The following is a 19,857-nucleotide window of genomic DNA, read 5'->3' on the forward strand; positions in this document are numbered from 1 at the left end:
TGGTTGTAGGTCGTTGCAAAGAGCTCGTCACCAATCAATGCACGCCTATCATACCTTCGCTACTACACTAAGGCTCGTCACCTTAATGCGGTATCCAGGCATGCTCGAGGTCACTACAAAGGGCTCGTCACCAATCAATGTAGGCCGACAGCACGAATATAGTGTCCTATACCACCATAATCGGCTCACGAGTTTGGTTGCTCACTGGTCACTACGGGGAGTCTCGTCACCCCAGCGTAGGCCGACAGCTCGACCATGGTATCCCATACCAACATGTCCGACTCATGAGTCTTAGCGGATCAAGGTACCAAGGTTAATAGGATTTCACTGGTAAGTTCGGTACCCTAGATTCAAACAATAGCGTCCATACATGGTGAACATACATCGGACAATCGGGTTACTTGACGAACTCGACTAGCACGAGCGCACGTTGGGTTGAACGACATAGAGTGCGCAAACACTCCGCGTGGCCAAACCACTGCCGACAACTCTAATACGACTCAGGTTCATCTAATGCGTCCTACGTGGCGAAAGCAACCTCAACCACGAACTTAAGGCCGATTACCGATTTCCTAGACTAATCATAGTCCCACACATATTACACTACAACAGATATTCATAACTGCAATTTAGTATAGTAATGGAACAACAACTCAAATCATGAAGTACGCAAGCATTTGAAGAATATCAACTTAACATAAATGTAAGCATAAGTAATGCTTGAAATTAAATAACAAGGAATGTAACTTACATGAAGGAAATCATACACATCAATAGGAGTGTTGAGAATCACTACTCAACGCCCGTAAATAGTGTAATAAGTTACACTTTAGATCATTCAGGCATTTCTACAAACACTTAGAATCCATAGTTCAACATACATGACGTATGTTGAAATACACACATTTGGACAAATCCTTTTACCAAGGAGTTGTCGCACATACATCTAGCATAAGTACACGACAAATAATCATGGCAATCACATGTTCATATTTTATACGCATACGGTACTTTATACATACACATAGAATACACAAATCTCAATATATCACATGCGTATCAGGAACGCAATATAAACATAACATTTGGCATGTGAAATCTCATCCATAACAAGAATAAACCATTAACTGGCATTGAAAGCCTTGAAAACCATAACCTATACACTTAAAGTCCGCACCTTAAGCCAGAAAAGAACACCGAACTGATTTCAGACGATATGTCTTCGTCAACGGCGACAGAACAACCTAAGGCAAGAAAAGAAATGAGCTACAACAATACAAAGACTATTCTAAGCTCCAACACAGATTAGGGTTAGGTTAACTTACCCAAAGATGAACTCAGAATCGCCGGAATTATGATTCAAAGTGAAGGTTAAAGGATGAAGAATAACAGGAAAGAATCTAAGATGATTCACCAACTTTCTCTCTCACTTTCTCTCTCATTTCCTCTCTCTTTCCTTAGGTAGGGTTAGGAAATTCGTATGGAAAAGAGAGTTAGGGTTTAAGGACTATAAATAGGCCTCAAATTGATGAAAATAACCCCAGGTCCAAGGTATACTTAGGGTATAACCAAAACCAGCCCCTCACGATCCAACGAAGCACTTCCGGTGGGCCTATAATTACGAAAGGTCGGACTTAAGCTCACTAAGCATGGATCTTGGTCAGGCTGAGTTTTCATACCGACCGGCTCTTCAGATCAGCCGTGGCGGACCACACTTAATTCAACGGTCACTGAATCTCGGTCAGGTCCACAAGCACAATGACATGCTTGGGCCACCTTCCCTGATCAGAGGGTGAAATTGGGTCAGAATCCAACGGTTAGATTGCTTAAAATCGTCTCGCAAGCGACACGACTCAGATTTCATAAAATCACATTAAATTTCCAACTATTCTCACACTCTTCACTCCGAACTCAATCAAATCGACCTAGAACAACATCTGGACTTGATTTTTGAGGTGATGGTCAAGTCCAACATGGTGACCACAACAGCCTAAGATCATCGCTATCAGACTTTCGACGCGTGGTCCAGGTCCGATCCAAAACTTCCAAAAATTCTCCAGAACAACTGGATTTAGTGATGAATCCCAGATTTCAGAGTAACATAGCGCTAACTAATCTACAGGTTTAGAGTCATGCAGATCGAATTTAAAGTGATTGATGTGAATTTCACAAGCAATCGAGATTAGCGCTAATTACCCCAAATAGCTACTAAGGAAAGAAAAGCACAAATTTTCAGGGTCATTACAATTTACCCCCCTTAAAGAAAATTTCGTCCTCGAAATTCATACCTTCTCATATTCCTCAAGGATCTGAGGGTAGCTCTTTCTGACCTCAGCTTCAGATTCTCAAGTAGCCTCTTCTTCACTATGATGCGTCCATAGCACCTTCACAAGAGGGATAACCTTGCTACGCAATACCTGCTCCTTCCTGTCGAGAATACGCGTCGGTCGCAGTACATAAGTGGCATCCTCACTCAACTGCACTTGCTCCCAACTGATAATATGCGAAGGATCAGGAACGTACTTCTTCAACATAGAAACATGAAATACGTTATGCACGCCCGCAAGAGGTGTGGGCAAAGCAAGGCGGTATGCTACCGCTCCCACTCGATCCAGGACTTGAAATGGACCAATAAATCTCGGCGTCAGCTTCCCCTTCTTACCGAACCGCAAAACTCCCTTCATAGGAGAGACCTTTAGAAATACATGGTCTCCAACCTCAAACTCAAGCGGTCGACGCCTCGTATCAGCATAACTCTTCTGCCTGCTCTGCGCTGTCAGAAGTCGACGTCGAATGATGTCAACTTTCTTTGAAGTCACCTGCACCAACTCTGGGCCAAGCAAACTACGCTCACCAACTTCTCCCAGCAATGTGGTGCTCTGCAAGGGCGACCATACAACGCCTCATAGGGTGCCATGCCAATACTCGCCTGAAAACTGTTATTATACGTGAACTCTACATACTGAAGACAATCATCCCAACTGTCCTTGAAATCCAAAACACAAGCTCTCAACATGTCTTCCAGGACCTGATTCACGCGTTCCGTCTACCCATCTGTTTGCAGATGAAACGCGGTGCTGAACTTCAGTTTCACACCCATCGCTTCCTGGATACGAGTCCAGAAGATAGAAGTGAAACGCGTGTCTCTATCAGACACAATCTCCAGGGGAACTCCATGCAGACGTACTATCTCCTTAATATACAACCTAGCCAACTCGTCTGCAGAGTTTGTGACTCTAATCGGTAAGAAATGTGCCGACTTCGTCAATCGGTCGATGATCACCTAAATAGAGTCATATCCCCTCCTCGTTCTCGGCAACCGAGAAATAAAATCTATAGAGATGAAGTCCCACTTCCATTCTGCTATGGGCATGGGCTGCAGCAACCCAGGAGGTCGGCGATGCTCTGCCTTGACCTGCTGGCACGTCAGACAACGAGAAACAAAATCAGCAATCTGGACCTTTATATTGTCCCACCAATAAGATCTCCTCATATCCTGATACATCTTCGTGCTACCTGGATGCATTGCAAGCTTAGAACTATGGGCTAACTCGAGAACCTCCCGTCTCAAGTCAGGGATGTCAGGAACACATAACCGGCCACGAAAACGTAGGCCCCCATCAGAACTAATACTCCAGTCGGAGTTCTCATCTGTACCAACCCGCTTCCTCATCTTCACCAAAAGCTCATCATCTGCCTGAGCTGCAACGATCCTCTCATCGATAAGGGGCTGTACACGAATGTGCGCGATAACCTTATACGGCTCAACCACCGTAAGCTTCTGCTCAAAATCTCGCATGAACTCCAACATATCCCACTCTGCTATCATCAGCGGAGCCGCAAACTCAATAGCCTTCTTGCGACTCAACGCATCTGCCACAAGGTTCGCCTTGCCCGGGTGGTAAGAAACATCGAACTTAAAGTCCTTCAATGTTTTCATCCATCGGCGCTGCCTCATATTCAAATCACGCTGCGTGAAAATGTACTTAAGGCTCTTGTGGTAGCAAAAGAGCTCGAACTCCTCACCATAAAGGTAATGTCTCCAAAGCTTTAATGCGAAAATGACAGCTGCTAACTCCAGGTCGTGTGTAGGGTAATTCTCTTCATGTTTCCTTAACTGACGCGAAGCATAAGCAATCACCCTGTCCTTCTGCATAAGGACATAACCCGGGCCAACGCGAGAGGCGTCAGTATATATAATATACTTAACCCCTTGCTCTGGCAATACTAGCACAGGGGCGGACGTCAACTTATTCTTCAGCTCCTGAAAAGCTAACTTCACCTTCTCATTCCAAGCAAACTTCAAATCCTTCCATGTCAGCTGCGACAACGGTCTGGCAATCTTCGAGAAGTCTTGAATGAAGCGTCGATAATAGCCTGCAAGACCCAGAAAACTCCTTACCTCAGTAACTGAACCAGGCTGCTTCCAGTCATGCACTGCAGCTACCTTGGCAAGATCGACAGCTATACCTTCCTTGGACACCACATGTCCCAGGAACTTGACTTCCTCTTTCTAGAAATCACACTTTTTAAACTGCGCAAAGAGATGATTCTTCCTAAGAGTATCCAAAACCGCTCTTAAGTGCTCCTCGTGCTCTTCCCAACTCGCCGAATAAATCAAGATGTCATCGATAAAAACAATGACAAATCGAAACAAGAATGGTCGAAACACTCTGTTCATTAGATCCATGAATACGGCCGGTGCGTTCATAAGACCGAACGATATCACAAGGAACTCATAGTGACCGAAGCTAGTCCTGAAAGCGGTCTTCTGCACGTCCCCATCCTTGACGCGCAATTGATGATACCCTGACTGCAGATCAACCTTCGAAAAGTACCGTGCCCCCTTCAATTGATCAAATAGATCATCAATCCTAGGCAAAGGGCACTTATTCTTCACAGTTACCAGATTCATCCTACGATAATCAATACATAATCGCAAGGAACCATCCTTCTTCACAAACAAAACAGGTGCTCCCCAAGGAGACACACTAGGTCGAATAAAACCCAAATCCAGCAAACCATCTATCTACTTCCTCAACTCCTCCATTTCACTCGGAGGCATACGATAGGTGGGTAAAGAAATGGGCGCCGCACCAGGCATGAGATCAATAGCGAAATTAATCTCAGGTAATCCAGGAATCGACTCAAACACATCTTCAAACTCCCGAACTACCGGCATACTAACTAATGCCGATTCAGCCATACTCTCCAACAGAGAAGAATAATAATCAATACGAAAAGGGTAGCTGACCTGAACTGGGAAAGTAACAGTCTCGCCCTCAGGTCCATGGATAGTCACCGACCTCGCTTCACAATCAATCTCAGCTCGCATCCTCGTGAGCCAATCCATACCCATAATAACATCGTAATGATAAAGCGGTGCGACTAAAAAATCAACACGGATCGATCCACTCCCTAGATCGACCAAACAATCCATACAACGCTTGCCCAAAGCAGAGGAAATCCCCGTAGCGGTAGTAAGCGTCACTCCTTGCATAGGAACAGATCTCAAACCCAAACGCCTAACTGCCGCATAAGATATAAGAGAAGTAGTGGACTCTGTATCCACCAACATAGAAATGGGAATACCTTCAATGTGCGTTGTCACCTTGAAGGATCTCGGCACCAAGTCAGACATAGGCGCTTCAGCTGAAAGCGCATGAACTCGAGCCTACTGCTGACGATTCGGTGGAGGAACCATGGGCCGTTGAGGTGGCCTGAAGCTACGAACTGCAGGTCTGAAGGATGGATGAGCTGGCGTTGATCGAAGAGGTGGAGGAGAGATAACCTGAGGCATCGGACGACTAATCCTCTGCGGTGGAGTAAAACCATTGGCCCGCATACGCGAAAAGCAAAAACAGTCCAAATGCCCCGTCTTCCCACAAAAAGAACAGCGAACATTAGCTCTCATCTGCTGAGCGGGCGGTACTGAACGCCTAGGAGGAGAATCTGCTCGCGGCCTCTTGCCGAGAAAAGGTGCACCCTGAAAATCTGGTCGCGGCCTAGGAACCATCGGTGCTCGCATGCGGGATGACCTATCCCCGTCCTGCTCTGCTCGCGAGGACAAGCTCACCAACTCCGCATAAGAAGAAATGCTAGCACAACAAATCTTCGATCGGATCTCAGGCCTCAATCCCTCAGAGAAGCGCCGCATCCTCATCGGCTGATCGCCCAGGATCAAAGGAACATACCGACCCAGCTCAGTAAACCGGTTCTCATACTCCGTCACCAACAGCCCTCCCTGGCAGAGGTGAAGGAACTCACTCTCCTTCTCATGTCGGTACGTAACCGGGAAATACTTCTTGTAGAAGCGTGCCTCAAACGCCTGCCACGACCACACAAAACCTTTCTCGACAGTGCGAAGAACACTGTCCCACCACAGACTGGCCTCCTTCTCAAACATAAAGGAGGCAAGCTCAACCTGCTCGACCTCAGGACAATGTAGCGGTCTCAGCATCTTAGAGATGCGGTCGATCCAATATTCGGCCTCCTCGGGTCTGTGAGAACCCGTAAATGTAGGAGGTCGTAAGCGCTGAAATCGCTCAAAAATGCCACTCGCACCGGCGCTCCCAGATGGAGGCATAGGTGAAGCAGGTGGAGTCGGCCCCACTGACTGTGCAAAGATGCCAGCCATGGAAGAGAGGAACTCCTGCTGCTGCTACTGCTGGTGCTGCTGCTGCTGAATCTGCTGCTGCTGCATCAACAGCATCATCTGCTCAAACCTATCAGACGGCGGAGCAGACGAAGGTGCACGACTCAGCTCAGGAACCGAGGGCATGACTGGAGGAGCCATAGGTGTCAACCCAGCACCGGCATGAGACAGACCTGCCCGTGGATCTGATTGGCTATCGCTTAAGGGAGGAACCCCAACAAGCGACTCAATCAAGGAGAGACGGGCCGAAGACTTCGAACCCTTAGGAGACATACCCTATATTCAACAGAGGATGCAACCTGTCAGATTCTACATCACATAATCCATCCATACAGCATTCACAGCACAACTCCAAAGATAAACAACATGCGTTCCATTAAACAAAATTGTTACAATACAAGTAGTGCAGCATTACATGAATCATGACTAGGAAAGCATGTGAACTACAACATCTAACACTTCAAACAACTACAAACAACTCCAACTACAAAGCTAACAACGGCTACACACAGAAAGAAACAACAAACAAAGCAAAGGACGACTACAATGACATCTACTCGTCGGAATCGGGAGATGGAGGCGGGGCACCCTTATCCTGCAAGCAACACAGGATAAACTTCAGAGTTCGAGTCACCTTCTTAAACTTATGCTTCACAAGGGCTCGAAAATCCACAATATCCTGGCATAGAACAGCCTGCCCTTCTTCAAGCCGAACAATATAAATTGAACTAATAAAAGATTAGCTAATCATGCATTTATGACATGTGTAGAACTTACCGGATGATGTCGATATATGTGCTTGGAATTTTTGGGTCATGATGTCGATGTTCATCTCTCTTCATCATCGCTCTCTGACTCATCCTTACTCTCTAAGGCATGTCGACCAGAACCAATCTCCATTTGCTTAAGAGTCCTCAGATTAATATGACGAACAGGAACCGGCTTCTCTGCTCCAAGCCTATAACCAAACTCATGTGCAAGCTTGTAAATGAGGCAGCCAAATGGAAGCGACTTGGTCCTCCTAGTCGAACAGCGATGAGAATAATCTGGCGCAGGATGTACATCGGCACACATAACTTCGCTTCTTGCCCCACCTGATATAGAAAATCTACCATCAGGCGCGTACACTCGCTGCGGTTGCTCCACCTTGGGTATACATTGAACATACACATGTGATGAAGCAAATGGAAGTCGTCTATCATGTAGGTAGTCAGAAGACTCCTATTCGGCTGCCATTCGACCAAACGACCACACAAGGATCGGGTGTGACGATCCCTCTCGGGCTATTGTTCACATTCTTCTCGCTGGCATGCACCTCACCAAGTGGCACATTCAGGAGTCGGGATATCAAAGCGACATTAACTATAGCCTCCCGACCGCTACCACAAGAAATCTTGAACTGTAGAGGCTCCAGCGAAGGATCACGAATATTGGCATAAAAAGCTCAAACAGTACTTGCATTCGCGCGATACTCGCCTTCAAACAAGGGACACCAACCAGCCCCTTCCAGGCGCTCCAACAACAGAAACTCGCCATACAGCCACGAATCAACATGAGCCTTAAAAAGGACTCTACGACCTTCATAGACTCCATGTGACAACTCCATCAACAAGGTCCTACCAATAGGAGCTCGAGGATCGAGGTCCCGCTTGGTCTGGAATTCACGAGTGGCGGACGTGCTAGCGGCGACACCTCTCGGCCTCCGTGCACGGGTTGGGCTGCTAGGCCCGGCTTCATCCACGAGTGCTCTCTTCTTCCCCATCAAAAAAAGAAGGGAGGAAATGGAAAATATGGCCATGATGAACTCAAAGAGGGCCATGAGAAATGAGAGAAATGGGAGAAATAGGAAGAAAGGGAAACTTCCACACACTTAAGATCTTAAAGATGGATTTGGGAGCCCAAATGAGAAGAAGAGGAAATGAAAACAGTAATGGGGTGAGGGTTTTGAGATGGGGTGATGGGGTTTGCACGAAAATGGAAGAAGAAGAAGATTTAGAAGGGATTTGGAGAAGTTTGGAGAGGGTTTTCAAGAAAGGGAGAGCTTGGGAGGGAAATTTATGAAGGAAGTAAGGTGTATGAGGGGTTTAAAACAGCAAACCGTGGAGGGGTGGGCCACATTAGGCCAAACATGCATCGGCCCGAGCCGGCCCGCCCGGCCTGGCCTCGCCGAGCCGGCGATGGCATCGCCGGTCTCTGGACCTCCTGGCGATGCCTCATCGTTTGGGTGAGGTCCTCTTGGTCCCTTAGCTCTCAAATGATGTGGTTCCCCCCTTGGGCCCCACTAGAAATGCCCCGATCGGCCCCTTGCTTGATTTGACGCCTATCGGGCCATTCGGGCAGAAATCTTATTCAAACAAAGATTTCTCGAAGACTTAAGGGTTGAAATAGGATGATAAACCATCTAAACTCATTAGTGGATGGTCTAGGAAAGGTTTCGGGTCGCTGTGTGTGATCAGGAGAGAGCACAGACTCGATCTCGGCGAACGTTTTCAGTAAACTTTCGCCGATAGAAGCTACGGAACACAAACACACAAACTACGATAAACTCGCACCCAAATACACTAAGGTGGCGACAGCGTACGGTGTGTGACCATAACCCAGGTCCGGTTTAATCCAGATCATGCTCTGATACCAACTTGTAATGCCCTGAAATTCGGGGGTCGAGCATAACTCAGCTCCCGAGTTCCAAAACATCACTTACGCAACATATTTAATGATGGATGTATGTTGTCTGATTAGTGCATAAAACATGGAATAGATTAAGCCAAATAACAAATATAATTCAGGGATAAGTGAAGAAAGCAAGCGGAAGACTTATAAAAATATATATGTGTACATGTGCGAATCCCTGAAGTACATATACATACCAGGTTGAAATGTAAGTGTTGCTATCAAAATTACATCATTTAATTCCCAAAAGAAATCCTAGCATCCTGCGCATCAGAACTAGGCTCACTAGAACCCGTCTGAAAACTGCATAAAAGATAAAGCAGCCTCATCATCATTCATCTCCCGCTCTGCCTCAGAAGTCGCATCAACATCTGCAACATCAGCAACTAAGACAGAGTTTGGTGGGTGTTTAACACCACCCCAGAACATGGGAGTGAGTGATCAACTCAGTGGAACAATAAGGCACAGGTTAACATGTTATCAATTCAATCAAGCAGTAATGATAAAGCAGAACAATTAAATAAGTCCTAAGTACTCTTGTTAATGCAAGGATGTATGCAAAATGATGCGTACCCTCACGTGTACACCCTCAGAGTCTTCATCTTACGTTACGCATGACACCACCTCAAAGTGCGCCATATCTACAAAGCACATGCAAATGCGGTGCATGAACATGATTACCAAGTTGTTATTAGTCCTTTTCATACAGCAGGATTGGGAAGCTAAAGTACCTTCCTCATATCACCATTCAAACAGTGATCCATACTAGGGTCGTCAGTCCTAGACATCTCATATGATCATATGGTTGTAGGTCGTTGCAAAGGGCTCGTCACCAATCAATGCACGCCTATCATACCTTCGCTACTATACTAAGGCTCGTCACCTCAATGCGGTATCCAGGCATGCTCGAGGTTACTACAAAGGGCTCGTCACCAATCAATGTAGGCCGACAGCACGAATATAGTGTCCCATACCACCATAATCAGCTCACGAGTTTGGTTGCTCACTGGTCACTACGGGGAGGCTTGTCACCCCAGCGTAGGCCGACAGCTCGACCACGGTGTCCCATACCACCATGTCTGTCTCATGAGTCTTAGCGGATCAAGGTACCAAGGTTAATAGGATTTCACTGGTAAGTTCGGTACCCTAGATTCAAACAATAGCGTCCATACATGGTGAACATATATCGGACAATCGGGTTACTTGACGAACTCGACTAGCACGAGCGTACATTGGGTTAAACAATATAGAGTGCGCAAACACTCCGCGTGGCCAAACCACTGCCGACAACTCTAATACGACTCGTGTTCGTCTAATGCGTCCTACGTGGCGAAAGCAACCTCAACCACGAACTTAAGGTCAATTACCGATTTTCTGGACTAATCATAGTCCCACACATATTACACTACAACAGATATTCATAACTGTAATTTAGTATAGTAATGGAACAACAACTCAAATCATGAAGTACGTAAGCATTTGAAGAATATCAACTTAACATAAATGTAAGCATAAGTAATGCTTGAAATTAAATAACAAGGAATGTAACTTATATGAAGGAAATCATACACATCAATAGGAGTGTTGAGAATCACTACTCAACGCCCGCAAATAGTGTAATAAGTTACACTTTAGATCATTCAGGCATTTCTACAAACACTTAGAATCCATAGTTCAACATACATGACGTATGTTGAAATACACACATTTGGACAAATCCTTTTACCAAGGAGTTGTCGCACATACATCTAGCATAAGTACACGACAAATAATCATGGCAATCACATGTTCATATTTTATACGCATACGGTACTTTATACATACACATAGAATACACAAATCTCAATATATCACATGCGTATCAGGAACGCAACATAAACATAACATTTGGCATGTGAAATCTCATCCATAACAAGAATAAACCATTAACTGGCATTGAAAGCCTTGAAAACCATAACCTATACACTTAAAGTCCGCACCTTAAGCCAGAAAAGAACATCGAACTGATTTCAGACGATATGTCTTCGTCAATGGCGATAGAATAACCTAAGGCAAGCAAAGAAATGAGCTACAACAATACAAAGACTATTCTAAGCTCCAACACAGATTAGGGTTAGGTTAACTTACCCAAAGATGTACTCAGAATCGCCGGAATAACGATTCAAAGTGAAGGTTAAAGGATGAAGAAGAACAGGAAAGAATCTAAGATGATTCACCAACTTTCTCTCTCACTTTCTCTCTCTTTTCCTCTCTCTTTCCTTAGGTAGGGTTAGGAAATTCGAATGGAAAAGAGAGTTAGGGTTTAAGGACTATAAATAGGCCTCAAATTGATGAAATAACCCCAGGGCCAAGGTATACTTAGGGTATAACCAAAACCAGCCTCTCACGATCCAATAAAGCACTTCCGGTGGGCCTATAACCACGAAAGGTCGGACTTATCGTACCGACCGGCTCTTCAGATCAGCCGTGGCGGACCACACTCAATTCAACGATCACTGAATCTCGATTAGGTCCACAAGCACAAGGACATGCCTGGGCCACCTTCCCTGATCAGAGGGTGAAATTGGGTCAGAATCCAACGGTCAGATTGCTTAAAATCGTCACGCAAGCGACACGACTCAGATTTCATAAAATCACATTAAATTTCCAACCGTTCTCACACTCTTCACTCTGAACTCAATCAAATCGACCCAGAACAACATCTGGACTTGATTTTTGAGGTGATGGTCAAGTCTAACATGATGACCGCAACAGCCTAAGATCATCGCTATCGGACTTTCGACGCGCGGTCCAGGTCCGATCCAAAACTTCCAAAAATTCCCCAGAACAACTGGATTTAGCGATGGATCCCAGATTTCAGAGTAACATAGCGCTAACTAATCTACAGGTTTAGAGTCATGCAGATCGAATTTAAAGTGATTGATGTGAATTTCACAAGCAATCGAGATTAGCGCTAATTACCCCAAATAGCTACTAAGGAAAGAAAAGCACAAATTTTCAGGGTCATTACACTAATGCCCAAATATCAGCCTAATCCAGAGCTCGTGTGGGTCACATAATAGAAAATAATAGTGACAATGGAACCCACTATTGAAACTTTTTAGGGTCACTATGATGTTTGTTAGAAGCGGACATTACCCAAGTCAGAACTTTTTGATCCCACGGCGAGCTGGCCGACAAGGTGGATGGAACGGATCACCCCATTGTGCGTCTTAGGCTATTGTACTAATGGCTATTATTTCATTTGGTAGTAAAGAAAGTGAACATGTAACAATCGCGACTCATATAACATAAGAACTACGACCCATATAACATGACAATTACGAACAACCCATGACAACTACGACCCATATAACATGACAACCACAACCCATATAATATGACAACCATAACCCATGACAACTATGACCCTTACCACTTTACAACCATGACCCTTACCGCATTACAACCATGACCCGGGTATGGGTCGTGGTTGCCATGAGATAAGGGTCATGGTCGTCATGCTATACGGGTCGTGGTCTTCATTTGATAGGCCTTGGCAAGGACCAACTAGTGGAGCTTACATTAATGTATGTAAATAATTCATGCCGCCCATCCTTTTTGTCGCGTCATATTAAGGCTAGGTTCCAAATATTAGCCTAATCTAGAGCTCGTGTGGGCCACGTAATAGAAAATAATGGTGACAATGGCACCAACTGTTGATATTTAAGCCCACACAAGCTCTGGATTAGGCTGATATTTGGGTCCTAACCCTAAAATGACACGACAAAAATGATGTGTGGCATGGATTATTCACATACATCAATGTAGGCCCCACTAGATGGTCCTTGCAAAGACCTATAAAATGAAGACTACAACTTGTATAGCATGACAACCACTAGATGGTCTTTGTAATAAATGCATCATTTTTTTTTCTGATTGTATTTTATGTACTATTTCTATCAGCATTAAGCTTAGATGAGTTATCAATCATAGCAAGTTCTTACAATGAAAACAGGTTGTATTATTATAAATTTTTAAAAAATAGTTGCAAATATATTCCATAGCTATAGCTACGGCTTTTGTTCGTAGCTATTGGTATCTATTACTACGGATATTATTGGTGTTATTGGTATTTATTGCTATGGATAAAATCCCTTTTACTACGGATATGATCCGTAGCACGTCCGTCGCTATTGGTGGGGTAGCTAAAGGTATTGCTACGGATATAATCCGTAGCTATTAGTATCTATTGATACGGATTATATCCGTAGCTATTGGTATCTATTGCTACGGATATTATCCGTGGCTATTGATATCTATTGCTATGGATATAATCCATATCTATACCTTTATCTACCCCACTAATAGCAACGGATGTGCTACGGATCATATCCGTAGCAAAAGGGCTTTTGCTACGTTTTTTGGTTGTATCCTTTGCCCGTTTTGCTTGTAGTGATGATAACCACGACTCTTTCCTCATGAAAACCACAACCCATATAACATGGCAACCATGACCCATACCCGGGTCGTGTTTGTAATGCGGTAAGGGTCGTGGTTGTAATGTGATAAGGGTCGTAGTTGTCATGTCGTGGTCGTCATGTTATAAAGGTCATGGTTGTCATGGGTCCTGCTTGTCATGGGTCATAGTTATCTTGTTATATGGGTCATGGTTCTCATGTTAAATGTGGTAAGTGAATATTTAACAACCGCGACCCATATAACATGAGAACCACGACCCATATAACATGATAACTATGACCCATGACAATCACGACCCATATAACATGACAACCATGACCCATGACAACTACAACCCTTATCACATTACAACCACGACCCTTATTGCATTACAACCACAACCCGAGTATGGGTCATAGTTGTCATGTTATATGGGTCGTGGTTTTCATGAGATAAGGGTCGTGGTTGTCATGGGTCATGGTTGTCATGTTATATGAGTCGTGATTGTCATGGGTCATAGTTATCATGTTATATGGGTCGTGGTTCTCATGTTATATGGGTCGCGGTTGTTAAATATTCACTTACCACATTTAACATGAAAACCACGACCCATGACAACTATGACCCTTATCACATTACAACCACGACCCTTACCGCATTACAACCATGACCTGGGTATGGGTCATGGTTGCTATGTTATATGGGTTGTGGTTTTCATGAGGAAAGGGTCGTGGTTGTCATCACTACAAGAAAAACGGGCAAAGGATATAGCCAAAAAACGTAGCAAAAGCCCTATCCGTAGCATGTCCGTCGCTATTGGTGGGGTAGATAAAGGTATAGCTACGGATTATATCCGTAGCAATAGATATCAATAGCTACGGATAATATCTGTAGTAATAGATACCAATAGCTACAGACATAATCCGTAGCAATAGATACTAATAGCTACAGATTATATCCGTAGCAATACCTTTAGCTACCCCACCAATAGCGACGGACGTGCTACGGATCATATCCATAGCAAAAGGAATTTTATCCATAGCAATAAATACCAATAGCACCAATAATATCCGTAGCAATAGATACCAATAGCTACGAACAAAAGCCGTAGCTATAACTACGGAATATATTTGCAACTATTTTTTAAAAAATTGTAATAATACGACCTGTTTCCATTATAAGAACCTGCTATGATTGATAACTTATCTAAGCTTAATGCTGATAGAAATAGTACATAAAATACAATCAGAAAAAAATGATGCATTTATTACAAATAGCAATCAAATCATACAATGCATCCTACATTAACATTTCTAAATAAACAATACTTCACTTTGCTCAACCTATTATAAGAATTACAACTAAGGCGTGCTATCATGTGCAAGAAACAAATACACTGCAACACAGTAAACACCCTCCATATGCATTTAATAATGCTCACGTTTTTATAGAATTTTCTTCCTTTAGATGGTCAATTTCAGCAAATGCAGAAGATAGAGCTTCTTCTTTCCTTGAAACTGCAGATGTAACTTCTGTGGACTTCAACACAAGATCACTTTCAAGTTCTAAAACTCTTCCCTTGAGAAAATGAATTTCATCATCCACTGACTTCTTTAGCTTGTTAGCCTGTATAAAGAAGCATTTGTAGACACAATCAAACAAGCATGCCTTTGTACACATCTCAAAAGGAAGAAAGATAAAAAAAAACACTTATATATGAAGAAATAAAAAATGTACCTACAAATCTTCTAAACTATGGCAAAATCCAACATCAGTAATGTGTTCAAACCTAGGTTGGACTTTTAAACTCAAAACCTAGGTTTAACTTAAGGTTATAGGTTTAGGTTTAGGTTTAAGTTTTAGGTTTCGGTTAAGGTTATAAGTTTAGGTTAGGTTTAGGTTATAGGTTATAGGTTATAGCTTTAGGGAATTGAGAATAGGTTAAGGTTCAGGTTTAGGAAATTGGGTTCGAGTTTGGGATTGGGTTTAGGTTTGGGTTTTCAAGTTTAGATTTAGGTTTAGGTTAGGGAGTTGAGATTAGGATTAGGTGTAGGTTTAGGTTTAGGGATTTGAGAATACATTTAGGTTTAAGGTTTAGGTTTTAGGTTATAGGTTTAGGTTTTAGGTTTATGTTAAGGTTAGGTTATAGGTTATAAGTTTAGGTTATAGGTCAAGGTTTAGGTTACAGGTTTTGGTTTAAGTTAAGGTTTAGGTTTAGGTTTAGGTTATAGGTTATAGGTTATAGGTTAAAGCTTTAGGGAATTGGGAATAGGTTAAGGTTTAGGTTTAGGAAATCGGGTTTGGGTTTAAGATCGGGTTTAGTTTGGTTTTCAAGTTTAGGTTTAGGTTAAGAGTTGAGATTAGGATTAGGTATAGGTTTAGGTTTAAGGATTTGAGAATACATTTAGGTTTTAGGTTTAGGTTTAGGTTAAGGTTATAAGTTTAGGTGTAGGTTATAGGTTATAGCTTTAAGGAATTGAGAATAGGTTAAGGTTTAGGTTTAGGAAATCAGGTTTGGGTTCGGGATCGGGTTTAGGTTTGGGTTTTCAAGTTTAGGTTTAGGTTTAGGTTAGGGAGTTGAGATTAGGATTAGGTGTTGGTTTAGGTTTAGGGATTTGAGAATACATTTAGGTTTTAGGTTTAGGTTTAGGTTTTAGGTTTTAGGTTTAGGTTTAGGTTTTAGGTTTAGGTTAAGGTTAGGTTATTGGTTACAAGTTTGGGTTATAGGTTAAGGTTTAGTTTATAGGTTTTAGTTTAGGTTAAGGTTATAGGTTTAGGTTTAGGTTATAGGTTTAGGTTAAGGTTTAAGTTTAGGTTATATGTTATTGGTTATAGGTTATAGCTTTAAGGAATTGAGAATAGGTTAAGGTTTAGGTTTAGGAAATCGGGTTCGGGTTCGGGTTCGGGTTTAGGTTTGGGTTTTCAAGTTTAGGTTTAGGTTTAGGTTAGGGAGTTGAGATTAGGATTAGGTGTAGGTTTACGTTTAGTTTAGGGAGTTGAGATTAGGATTAGGTGTAGGTTTAGGTTTAGGGATTTAAGAATACATTTAGGTTTTAGGTTTAGGTTTAGGTTTTAGGTTGTAGGTTTAGGTTTTAGGTTTATGTTAAGGTTAGGTTATAGGTTATAAGTTTAGGTTATAGGTTATAGGTTATAGTCAAGGTTTAGGTTACAGGTTATGGTTTAGGTTAAGGTTATAGGTTTAGGTTTAGTTTAAGGTTTAGTTTATAGGTTTAAGTTAAGGTTTAGGTTTAGGTTATAGGTTATAGGTTATAGGTTAAAGCTTTAGGGAATTGAGAATAGGTTAAGGTTTAGGTTTAGGAAATCGGGTTCGGGTTTAAGATCGGGTTTAGTTTGGGTTTTCAAGTTTAGTTTTAGGTTAAGGAGTTGAGATTATGATTAGGTGTAGGTTTAGGTTTAAGGATTTGAGAATACATTTAGGTTTTAGGTTTAAGTTTAGGTTAAGGTTATAGGTTTAGGTTAGGTTTAGGTGTAGGTTATAGGTTATAGCTTTAGGGAATTGAGATTAGGTTAAGGTTTTGGTTTAGGAAATCAGGTTTGGGTTCGGGATCGGGTTTAGGTTTTGGGTTTTCAAGTTTAGATTTAGGTTTAGGTTAGGGAGTTGAGATTAGGATTAGGTGTAGGTTTAGGTTTAGGGATTTGAGAATACATTTAGGTTATAGGTTTAGTTTTAGGTTTTTGGTTGTAGGTTTAGGTTTATGTTTTAGGTTTAGGTTAAGGTTAGGTTATCGGTTATAAGTTTAGGTTATAGGTTATAGGTTAAGGTTTAGTTTATAGGTTTTAGTTTAGGTTAAGGTTTAGGTTTAGGTTATAGGTACAGGTTAAGGTTTAGTTTTAGGTTATATGTTATAGGTCATAGGTTATAGCTTTAAGGAATTGAGAATAGGTTAAGGTTTAGGTTTAGGAAATCGGGTTCAGGTCCGGGATTAGGTTTAGGTTTGGGTTTTCAAGTTTAGGTTTAGGTTTAGGTTAGGGAGTTGAGATTAGGATTAGGTGTAGGTTTAGGTTTAGGGATTTGAGAATACATTTAGGTTTTAGGTTTAGGTTTAGGTTTTAGTTTATAGGTTTAGTTATAGGTTTAGGTTTAAGTTTTAAGTTTAGGTTAAGGTTAGGTTATAGGTTATAAGTTTAGGTTATAGGTTTTGGTTTAGGTTAAGGTTATAGGTTTTGGTTTAGGTTTAGGTTTAGGTTTAGGTTGGGTTTAGGTTTTAGGTTATAGGTTATAGCTTTAGGGAATTGAGAATAGGTTATAGGTTTAGGAAATCTGGTTCGGGTTCAGGATCGGGTTTAGATTATAAGTTTAGGTTTAGGTTATAGGTTATATGTTTAGGTTACAGGTTTAGGTTTAGGTTTAGGTTAGGTTATAGGTTATAGGTTTATGTTTAGGTTATAGGTTATTGGTTAAAGTTTAGGTTATAGGTTAAGGTTTAGGTTTAGGTTATAGGTTTAGGGTGTGGTTTAGGTTAAGCGTGTGGTCCCTGCAAATACAGATATAAACACGGCCTGTCTAAATGGCCAGGCCCCTCCAATGTTGTCCATAGGAAATGGACAGCTTCATCATGATCATAACAGCAGTTCCCACCTTCCAGGGACCCCCGCTCAACATCTAGATAGCTCCGATGTACATCCGAATCTACTTCATCAAATTTGAGATAATACATAAACACAGGCCTATCCAAATGGCCAGGCCACCCATATTGCTATCCATAGGAAATGGACAGCTTCATCATGGTCATAACAGTGGTTCCCACCTTCCAGGGATCCCCGCTCAACATCCGGATAGCTCCGATGCACATTCGGATCTACTTCATCAATTTCAAAATAATATATAAACATGGGCTTGTCCAAATGGCCAGGTCACCCATATTGCTGTCCATAGGAAATGGATAGCTTCATCATGGTCATAATAGTGGTTCCCACCCTCCAGGGACCCCCCACTCAACATCCAGATAGCTCTGACACACATCCGGATCTACTTCATCAATTTCGAGATAATATATAAACATGAGCCTATCCAAATGGCCAGGCCACTTCATCAATGAATCATATAGTATGAAGGAAAGAAGACTCACCAATTTAGCTAGCAATGAGAGAAAGTGTGAGTGCTTGGAATGTTGCCCTTTCTTTGAATAATGAATGCATATTCCACAATGCAATCTAAGAATGAGTAATTTTTTTAGTTTCTCCGACAATGCATATGGGCACAGATTTACATATAAAGATTTTAAAGGTTGTAAAACAGAGTAAATGATTATATTAACTTCCAAGTATTGATTAAGAAGAAAAATGTAAATGATGATGGGAAAGAAATCTCGATATATTAAATTATTGAAGGACAATGAGACATACTAAGACTACAGGTACCCGGAATAAGATAACTGCACCAATGTTGTACCTAGCTACATTGACAGAACCCAAAAATTATACAAATGAAATGACAAAAGCCAGGATATCATGGACCAAGAGGAAGATGAGTACCCTCAAGAAAAAACTTATGCCAAGCATATTTAATGTGACGAACTTTCATTATGTCTTTAGTTGGCTTCAACAAAGGTTTTATCTGCACTAGCAGGATAGATTAATAAACAACACCAATAAAACATAAATTTACGTAGATGTAAAAGCTGAATGCCAATTTGCAACATAGAAGCAACAACCAGAAAATTGTGTATCTAAACATATAAATAAGGAGCTAAAATTTGAGTACGTCTGAGTGAAAAAATAACCAAGATCTACTGATGACACTACCCATAGAAAGTCAATACCCCTTGGATAACTCAATCCTATATCAATGCAATTAACATTTCTAATGGAAATTTTAAAAAAAATGAATAAAATTTCAATTTGCCTTCTAAATTGTACTTACCGATAGTTGGAATTGTGGTAACAATCTCCCCTAGCTTGAGCTTAAGTCTGTTTTCTATTACAATTAGCGAAATCAATACGAACTTACAATAATAGGTACCAGGTCTTTGGTCCAAGGGTGATCCATAATAAAAGGTACTATTTACCATGAACTAAACCCATATATTATCCATACCTTGATTGGACTCACTACAAGGGTAATCTTTTAA

The 19,857-nt window shown here is 42.0% G+C and overlaps 1 long non-coding RNA gene across 1 annotated transcript; it reads right to left on the reverse strand.

Annotated features, from left to right (window-relative positions):
• Positions 1-15,005: 15,005 nt before the first annotated feature.
• LOC131253981 (uncharacterized) lies at positions 15,006-18,941 on the reverse strand. The gene is made up of 2 exons (XR_009175401.1): positions 18,856-18,941; positions 15,006-15,391 (listed from the first exon to the last, which is right to left on the reverse strand). It is a non-coding gene; the product is annotated as an uncharacterized LOC131253981 (long non-coding RNA).
• Between the last annotated feature and the right edge of the window lie 916 nt (positions 18,942-19,857).

The sequence above is a fragment of the Magnolia sinica genome, chromosome 8, assembly GCF_029962835.1.
Source record: "Magnolia sinica isolate HGM2019 chromosome 8, MsV1, whole genome shotgun sequence".
NCBI lineage: Eukaryota > Viridiplantae > Streptophyta > Magnoliopsida > Magnoliales > Magnoliaceae > Magnolia > Magnolia sinica.